A 7,947-nucleotide genomic window follows, 5' to 3' on the forward strand; every position below is an offset into this window, starting at 1 on the left:
CAAAAACACACTTATCATTGAGCATCTGATTTGGTTACTCCTTGTATTTTATTTTTTTTGGATCGAGTTGAAAGCGATTCACTTTCTTATATATTTTAGCTTGAGAAAGATTTAAAATGATTTACATCTTCATGACACAGTATCTGTGTAATCCGAGACTCGCTGCCATAATGCAAAATATTGCTTTAATACTGATTAATTTACAAAATATATGAATGCAGTAACAATGTTCATCAAAATTCATCTCAAGTGGAGATGCAGACATGTCTCCTTAGAACTAAAGATCACAAGATTTTTTAGGTGCTTTTAAATGACTTTTGGGTCTCAAACTTTTAAATTTATGCAAATACTGAATAGAGAAATTGACAGTATAAATGTATTGCATACACTTGTAGTACCATAAGTGCAAGTAGTCTGGGAACTAAGAAGTAAGTATTTGATGAGGTTTCTTAGAGTTATTCTATTTGCAACTTCTGATGCTATATTTTGCTAAATCAATTTCTCCTGATATTTCTTTTTCATTCTCCAAGTCATTACTCAGAATATGTTAACTAGTAATCTCAAGCATGAATGTGTCAAATCCACCATGGGAAAGTTTCTCATGTTACTAATTTTGTGGTTTAGCGTTTCTCATGCTAACACGAATGAGCTCCATTCATCCTTCTATTGATGGCACAGCTAAAAATGTCGGGGATTGGGGAGGAAAAAGGCTCATTACAGATAGAAGCAGTAGATTAGGAAGACTTTGGAGAAAGCTGCCTAGATTTTCTCCAATGTTAACACCAGATTAAATCACTAGTAGGAATAGATCAATTAATAACTTCGGTAATTTAAATGTGGGACCCGACTGGAAGGCCAGGCAATAAAGAGTGAAAGAAGCCTTTATCCATGCATGGTCTGGCTATAAAAACCATGCAATGAGTTATGATGAACTTATGCCACTGAGTCAGAAAGGAGTTAACGGGTTAGCGGGTCTAAGAGCCACCATTATTGATGCTCTTGACACTGCCACGATAATGGGAGTAGAAGAACTAGTTCATGAAGCTGGCGCATGGATTGAAAAAAATCTTCCCAAGGATTGAAGGAAAAGGCCAAGTAAATTTGTTTGAAACTACCATACGCGTTGTGAGGGGTCTTTTAAGTGCTTATCATTTAAGTGGCAGTGGAAAAAGGTAGTAATGCTTCACAAAATGGAACCAAACCAGTTGTCTAGCTGGAAAATGAAAGGAAATTGGCCAATCATTTGCTAATTGCTTTTATATCAAGTCCTTCTGCCATTCCCTTCAGTGATGTGGTTCTACGTAACCGCTCGCCCATCCTGCTCCTAAAGGCCTGAGTAGTACTTCTAAAGATTCTACTTTATAGCTTGAATTCAATTATCTCAGTTTTCTAACTGGTGATCCAAATTATAGTATGGAATCTATGAAGGTCTTGGAAAACTTGAAATCCCTGCCAAAGGTGGAGCGACTGGTGCCTATATACTTAAGGTAAGAAAAATATTTCTTTTTCATCTTTCCAACAACTATGCGCACAAAATTAGCTTGAACAATTAGGCTCTCCATCATATCTTTTGAAATAGCATGCATTGAGAATTTCTATTATTATACCTTCAGCTTATATGAGGGTTCTGTACCTAGTAGTGTTATTAAGCCTTTGTTTCAGACTGTTGAAACTTTTGAATTGAAAAAAAAATAATTTACAAACAAGAGAAACCATATGTCGAGGCAAGCTACATATGACTAAGGGATATACATTTTNGTGGGGAGAAACACGAATGCAAATGTAGAAAGCCCTTCTCAAATAAATTTGGGTTGATTACTAAATCCTTTTTTGACATTTCATTTTATCTATCCCCCTTGTATCTATTGATCAGTTTCTGCTATCATATCAAAGCATATTTTAATACCCCTCATTTTACTCTTTTATCTTCATCACCGTTGCTCTTGAGAATCCGTTCACAAGTGTCTGAAAAGGACATAAATTTCTTTGCTCATGTCAATATGTCAAAGGTTATTTTCAGGATTTTACTTGTCATGATTGTAGCCCTGACACTGATGAGTTTTAGTGGAGAGAACATTAGACTTGGATCTCGTGGTGACAATTACTCCATTAAAGTCTGGCTTTAGAATCAAGGAAGTAATTGGACATGCTTTCACAGTACGTATGAGGAATCATTTAAAGGAGTGAATCACCTTTTTGTAAGGAACTTTGTGCCCAACAGATTGGTTTTTGTGGGAGAATTGCCTCATGGACCTCAAGGTTCTTTCAGTCCCAAAATGGATCACTTGGTATGTCATATTATCTATGTTTCATTTTTTTCCATAACACTTTGGTGTCATGAATTATACTCGCATCTTTCTGACTACTAGAAAGCAAAGCTCAATGTTTCCGTATATTTGTTTAGTTATTGATGCTTTTGAATAAAAAGAAACGTGCATTTCTTACTTTCACTCTCACTTATGCCAAAAGAGGAGCACAAGTTGCATGCTTTCAATATCCGGGGTTTTACTTTTGTTTGTGGTTCGTGATTCTCCTGTATAGGTGTGTTTTCTACCTGGGACTCTTGCTCTTGGTGCAACAAATGGCATTACAACGAAGAAGACTATGAAAAAAACTTGCTCTCATTTGAAGATCTTGAAAATTTGAAGCTTGCAGAAGATCTGCTAGAGCATGTTTTGAGATGTATTCAGTAACATCTACTGGTCTTGCTCCAGAAATAGTATATTACAACGTGGAGGTGAGATTTTTGTCATCGCCTATACTACATACAATTTCGACAAAGTTTATGCCAATGGATAGTAAAATTTGACATATTTGTACATGACTTTAAAGATCAAATAGGTAAGCATCAGTATGAAAAGAGGGCGATGGATGTGTCATGAATCATTATCTTAGTTATTCATCTATTCTTGTTATGCTAATAATTTGTTGCCTAAATTATTTGATTTTACTCCTTAACAGGGAGAAAGTGATAGTTGGCCTGTCGGTGGAAACGAGGATTCTAAATATGCTAAAGACATAATTATAAAACTTGGTGGCTATCACAATCTTTTGCGTCCTGAAACTGTTGAATCATTGTTCATCTTGTTCCACATTACAGAAGATCCAGTACGTCCTAGTATATTTTATCATTTAGGTTAACCGGCCCTCCTGCGAGTATTTCCTAAAATTAGTTGTATGATATTTTGCTAATACCTTTGATATATATTGAACTTCTCAACTGTTAAACTTACAACATTTACTTCAAAAAGAATATTGAAGTCCCCTCATCTTTTTTTCTTTTAAAACAATACATTATCCTTGAACTGAAAAGCCACGTCTTCTGTAAAATTTCACCATTTTATTTAAAAAATGATTTGTCCATATGCATTTGGCTTCTCAATGTTTTTCAACTGTTTCGAATCTTGCAATTACCTACAGATATCGTAAGTGGGGTTGGGAAATCTTTGAGGCGTTTGAGAAGTTCACAGAGGTTGATTTTGGAGGTTATAGTTCACTGGATGATGGTACAACACTTTCTCCACAACGACGAGACAAGATGTAGACCTTTTTTTGGGTGAAACTATAAAATATTTATATTTACTACTTGGAGACACTAATGTTATTCCGTTGGATGAGTATTTAACACAGAAGCTCATCCCATTTCTATCCGCAACCGTAGTAGAAAGTATTGATGATTTCACCAAGATAAACAATTTTGAGCTAAAGAATGCAGACTTTTCAGATTGAATTAAAAGTAAATTATATTTACTTTTCACCGATGCACTGGCAAACTGCAGAAGGCCGACTATGAGGTGAGAAGTTCAAAGGTGACCTAATTATTCATGCTTTCTTCAGCAATCCTTCATTGGTTTTAAATACATTGATGGATGGAATTTTACATTCAGATTCTTGATCATCACAGCCAACAGATTGTTGGCATTTTGTAAAATAGTTTTTAAAACAGAGAGTCAGAGACAGCTGAGCTATTAGATTGGATAGAGTTTCACAACTTTTGTGGATTGTGTGTCAACATATATCTGACATTACCAGTTTACTCTATGATTCTTACCTTTAGAAAACCCATTAATGGATCTGTATAAGATAGATATCTTTTTGAAGCACCTAACGTTTTGCATGTCTACACTATAGCTTAGATCAACGGTGAGTATTGTTTTTTCCGTGTTACTCGTAAAACTGTGTACAATTTGAGGTTAAAGCATTTTCCTTTGATTTTTTTATGTCGTGAAATTTTTGTAGGAAATTGAATGGAATCAAACTTTTATAAATCCTTTCACAAAATTTTCATAAATGCTCCATGTTGAAATTAAACAGAAGATTAAATTGGAAGCTTACCTTGATCCATGAATTTCGGTGCTTTGATTGGGTTTTGATCTTTCAATTGTTACGTGATCTTGAATTTTTTTCTCTGTTGATGGAGATGCAGAGAACTACAAAAAATTAACGTACAATTAAGGACCATGACCCCATATTAATTAACTACAATTGGCAGTTATTAATTTTGTATTATTTCAAATTGGCCCCTCATCAATTTTAATAACATTCTCCGATCTCTACACTTTATTCACATAACATTTAATACCCATTAATCCAAAAATAAACTCAGTGAATCACTTTATCGACTAAACTTCAAAAGTAGCACCACAAATTTTAATATATGTACGTGTGTGGCCCAAATGTTGGAATTTCTTCCAACTATCTCCCACCAGGCCATACATGTAATATTACAAATGTACAAAACTTTATGACTCAAAATTATGCTATCATTTTTAAGTGTATTTTCAAATAATCTCGTCCATTAGTTATATTGTTGTAGAATGAAAGTGATTTTAGTCACACTTAACGTGACTAAATTCATCAATGGTTACGTACACCCATACAATCAAATGACATATATCAATCATGGGAGTGCAGCATGGAAATTACATGCTATGTGATCCAAACATGTTTATTTTCAACTTGTCCAACCTTATTTTTTAAGTGAGATCAATACTGAACATAAGAATAGAGTGGAATGAACTAAAAACTTTATTTCTGTACAGAAAATATCCAAATACATAAATGTGTTCAAAAAAATGAATATAAAGCAACGAGAATACAGACTCCCACTAAAATATGACATCCTCAAGAAATGCAACACCCATACGAGTAGTGTGCTCATAAAAGACCTTGGGTGGCAATCCCTTAATAAACGTATCCGCAATCATGGAGTTTGTCCCAATGTGCTCTATAGAAATCTGTCAACTCTGTACTCTTTCATTCACAATCAAGAACTTAATGTCAATGTGTTTTGAGTTAGATGAGCTCATGTTGTTGTTTGAATATAAAACTATCGAGTTATTATCACAATATAACTTTAGCGGTCTTTCTATTCCATTCAGAATGCACAGCCCAATGACAAAAATTTTACAACCATATTCCATGGTTAGATACCTCATAGCATGTTACAAACTGTGCTGCCATGAGAAAAGAAGCTATGAGTGTCTACTTGGCACTATTTCGGGAAATAACTCCTTCAACTAGTAAATAGATATAGCCTGATGTGGATCTCTTACTATCTTGGCATCCAACAAAATGAGAATCAGAGTACCCTATGACCTCTAACCGATCCGATTTGTTATATGTGAGCATGTGTCATCTTTAAATACCTCATAACCCTTTTGGATGCCTTCCAATGATCCATCTCAAGGTTGCTTAAATATCTGCATAGCATTCCAACAATGAATGTTATATCTGGACATGTACAAACTTGAGCGTGCATTAGACTCCCAATAGCTGATGCATAATGAATTTTATACATTTCCTTAGCTTCAAGGTCATTTTGCGGGCACTATTTGAGACTAAATTTATCTCCCTTAACGACAGGGGTGTCACCTGGTTTACAGTCTTGCATGTCAAATCTCTTAAGTACTTTATCGATATATCTCTTTTGTGAGAATCCAAGAATACCTCGAAAAACGATCCCGATGTATCTAAATTCCTAATACAAAAGAGGCATCACCAAGATTTTTCATCTCAAAATTCTAAGATAAAAATCTCTTAATTTCATGCAACATGTCTATATCGTTAGCTGCAAGTAGTATGTCATCAACATACAAAACCAGAAAAATATACTTACTTTCACTGAACTTATGATATATACAATCATCAACGACATTCATCTCAAAACCAAATGAGATAATTACTTGATAAAATTTGTGGCAACATTGACGGGAAGCTTGCTTGAGCCCATAGATGGATTTATTTAATTTGCAAACCATATTATTCGGGTCTCTTGACACAAAATTTTCTGGTTGCACCATATAGATCGTTTCATCAATGTCGCCATTGAGAAAAGCCATCTTAACATCCATTTGATGTAACTCAAGGTCAAAGTGCACAACAAGTACCATAATTGTACTGAAAGAGTCTTTCATTGAAACTGCAGAGAAAGTCTCTTTAAAGTCGATGCCTTTCTTTTGGATAAAGCCCTCAACTACAAGACGTGCCTTATATCTTTCCACATTACCTTTTTAGTTCCTTTTGGTTTTAAAAATTCATTTGTAACCAATGGGCTTCACACATTCGAGTAACGGGATAAGATCCCAAACCTTATTGTCTTGCATAGACTTATACTCCTCATTCATGGCATCAATCCACTTTTGAGGGTTAGAACCCTGTATGGCCTGATGGAAATGTATTGGATCATCTTCTACTATTCCATTATTTTCCTCATGTTCTTGGAGAAATATTATAATATCATTTGAAATAGCATTTTTCCTCTCTCTTGTGGATCTCCTTAATAGTATTGGTTCTTGAGGTTATTGAGTTTGTACTTTTGGAACAATTATCTTATTTTGGATGGGAGGTTCTTCAACATTATCTTATTGAGATTCTAGATATGCTTCTTGATCAATGATAGGTATGGAAACCTGTACATTGTTAAAAGCAATAGTAGGTATCGAACTCGATCATTCTTCAACGTCTTCCTCAAAAACAATGTCTCTAACCTTATTTCTCCCCCAAACTGAACATCCTAAAAAATTATTGCAGTTTCCTTTTCAAAAATTGACTTAGGTGTGGGATAATAAAATTTATAGCCCTCAGATCTATTAGAATAACCAATAAAGTAGCTGCTCACAGTTTTGAAGTCCAATTTCTTTTCATATGGTCTATAAAGCCTAGCCTCAACTGGACATTCCCAAATGTGAAAATGCTTTAGACTAGACTTTTTGTCTGTCCAAAGCTCATAAGGTGTTTTAGGAGCAGCCTTAGTTGGTACTTTGTTCAGAATATAAGTTACGGTCTTTAATGCCTCACCCCATAGTAACTTTGGTAAGTTGGAATGACTAATCATACTCCTTACCATATCCTTAAGAATCCTGTTTCGTCTTTCAGCTACACTGTTCGTCAAAATTCCACAAGCGTAGGGTTCGTTGTACAAGTAATAATTGTGATGAAAGAGTTGTCGTCGCATAGGAAATAAGGATTAATTCTAGTATATTTGATATATTTAAATTCGTGTTTGTAACGAAAGAGCATTGATGAATAACTAACTAAATTTTATAACTAAAACTTATGAAATCAATGAAAATTGGTTCTAAAAAAATCAAGTGTGTGAACGTATTGGATTTTTTACGCCATTAATCAATTCTTAGTTCTAATTCTCAACCAGTAATAATTATCTTAATTCATGCAATTGCGACGATCAATAATTCCACTTTTATTTATTATTCTTTTGTAAGATATAATAAACTTATGTTTACAATGAGATAATCTTATTTCTAGTCCGAATTCATATGACAAATATGCATTGACATTTAGAATTATTACATATTATCGCACACACCATAAATATTATTCCTAACATTTATTGCCCTTGTTCCCCAATAATAGTACTCTACATATCGTGAGTTTTTCAACATCACGAATAAGCAACTTATTGTCCTAATGATGCGCAAACATTAA

At 34.2% G+C, this 7,947-nt stretch overlaps 1 pseudogene; it reads left to right on the plus strand.

Moving 5' to 3' along the window:
• The window catches only part of LOC111386583, an 11,783-nt pseudogene extending 8,109 nt beyond the window's left edge, over positions 1 to 3,674 (plus strand).
• The last annotated feature ends 4,273 nt before the right edge of the window (positions 3,675 to 7,947 follow it).

The sequence above is a fragment of the Olea europaea genome, unplaced genomic scaffold, assembly GCF_002742605.1.
Source record: "Olea europaea var. sylvestris unplaced genomic scaffold, O_europaea_v1 scaffold363, whole genome shotgun sequence".
Taxonomy (NCBI): domain Eukaryota; kingdom Viridiplantae; phylum Streptophyta; class Magnoliopsida; order Lamiales; family Oleaceae; genus Olea; species Olea europaea.